We start from the raw sequence: 2242 nt of genomic DNA, 5'->3' as shown, positions 1-2242 counted from the left end.
GCAAGACTTCTATAACTAAACTGAAAATATTCATTAATTACCACAAATATTTCAACGTAGAAAGATATTACGAACGGCTTGATAGTAGAATCCTAATGAGCATCTGCAGCATTCATCAACATGTTTTCTTGAAACTATCAGGACATCACAATATATTGATAAAATTGTACATTGATTTTTATTTAAAACTCCGGCTTGAGGAATAAACCAAAAGTTTGTAAGCATTCTATCCGAAAAAAAAACTTGAAAATTGATTATATTTCACGGTGGGTAGAAGGTTTGCTGGGTGATGGGGATTATTTTGTAGATCAATTTGAAATTGAACAAATACATAAAATTACACGAACTAAACCCAATAAAGTTCACACTTAAAATTAATCCTCACCAATCTTGAAGCCTCAAAAAACAGGTGAGTATAATTAGTACTCTCTTACTCGCTGCAAAACCATTCTTTCTTTTTTCATCATCGATGATAACAGCAAAAGCGTCAAAACACTGAAAGTATCCTTGTGCAATGCTCATTTTTTTTTTCACATTAATTCGATGGCAATCATATATTATCGTTTTACAAATCATATTTTTATGCTTCAAATCGTTCTGTACTGCTCAAATAAGTTTAATAAATTGATTATGAATTGTGCATACTACTGAGAAACAAAGCGAAATTTTTAGCTGGCATCGCTGGAGTTCCTATGTCGCTACATTCAAAAAAGACCACATGTTTGATCGAAGTGTTTAAACAATTGATTTTTCATGTCCAAACTTCGGCTGGACATATACAAATTGGAACGATACACGAACACGAACCAAGATTAGCGTGGCCCCTGCGCAAGGATGTCACGAAAAATCGTGAAGCGTTCCACATTTGATCGACCGAACGCTCTCCTTCGACCAGCATTTCCAACAGGTCAAAAAGGACTGCCGCAGTAGACTCAACCTCGTTAAAACGATCTCTCGGCCTCACCGATCCAACAACCGCGATGTTCGGTTTCGGGTGGCGCGAGCCATCATCGACAGTAGGTTGCTTTACGGGACGGAAATTACTTCCATCGCTTCCAAAAAGCTGGTTAGAACCCTAGCACCGGCTACAACAGCTACATCCGCATCATATCTGGTCTCCTGCCATCCACTCCAGCAGACGCCGCATGCATCGAAGCGAGTCTTCTTCCTTTCCAGTTCTGCTTAAACGCAAATATTGCCTTTTCCGCCAAGACCTCCGGACACAATAGGATCTTTCTCCTCGATGAGGGGAACAGAGTCCTCCGCACGGCCGCCGACATCGACCTCCCCCCAGTGGCCAAAGTCCATTGGCATGGAGAGAAAAGTTGGCACTCTTCACGAATCTAATTGGACAATCGGATCGAGAACCGCAGGGTAACTTGAGTCCAACTATGCCGACCACGAACCAGTACACCGACGGCTCCCGATCGATAAACGGGGTATGTATCGGGATTTTTGGAGACGGTATTGCTGAAGGCAGCAGTCTACCTCCACAGTGCTCAGTTTTCTCGGCCGAGGCTGCAGCGACCTTCCGTGCCGCTACGACGCCAGCCAACAAACCGATACTTATATTAACCAACTCACACAGCGTCGTTCAAGCGATCACCTCGGAAGCACCAAAACACCCATGGATCCAGACGATTATCAAGTACGCCCCACCGAACACCGTGTACACATGAGTTAGTAACAACGCGAACCACTTCATTATTTAGCAGATTCCCACCATCACGCCAGATCCCAAACAAAACACTTTCATCGATTTGCCGAATCAGCCAATTGCATGCCAAGCCAGACGATAGTCAGATTGGATCACTTTCGCTGCAATCACGACGATCACCGATAGCATGATGTCACCAGACCACCCAGCAGGATAATCACCAGAACGCATTAGCAGCATTTGCAGAAACAAATAAACACCCGCATTGGTCCCACACTCGATACTAACCAAGAACTAACTTCGTAGCATAAGTTGAATTTGTAAATAAGTCTTCACCGATCACTGAATAAAAGTGGAGCATAGCTCCAAGAATATATTTTTTTGGACTTCCTTAAAGGGAAATCCTTAACTCATGGATTCCCGGATACTGCGGAGTGCCAGGTAACGAGTCTGCTGATCACCTTACCGGAGCCGGGACATCGGGTCCCAAACTCACCGACAAGGTACCCTACAGGACGTCAGACGGTGGATCATGCGGACCATTCGAGCGACATGGGAAGCCGACTGGTTCCGTAACAGAACTGC

At 44.0% G+C, this 2242-nt stretch overlaps 1 pseudogene; it reads left to right on the top strand.

Moving 5' to 3' along the window:
* The first annotated feature begins 755 nt into the window (after window positions 1-755).
* LOC135704287 (U6 spliceosomal RNA) lies at window positions 756-869 on the top strand (annotated as a pseudogene).
* Window positions 870-2242: the final 1373 nt, after the last annotated feature.

Source organism: Ochlerotatus camptorhynchus, unplaced genomic scaffold (assembly GCF_037179485.1).
Source record: "Ochlerotatus camptorhynchus isolate MF236.1 unplaced genomic scaffold, CSIRO-AGI_Acam_v1.1 ptg000232l, whole genome shotgun sequence".
Lineage (NCBI taxonomy): Eukaryota > Metazoa > Arthropoda > Insecta > Diptera > Culicidae > Ochlerotatus > Ochlerotatus camptorhynchus.
The sequence above is the reverse complement of the archived record's forward strand: the minus strand, read 5'-3'. Positions and strand labels throughout refer to the sequence as shown.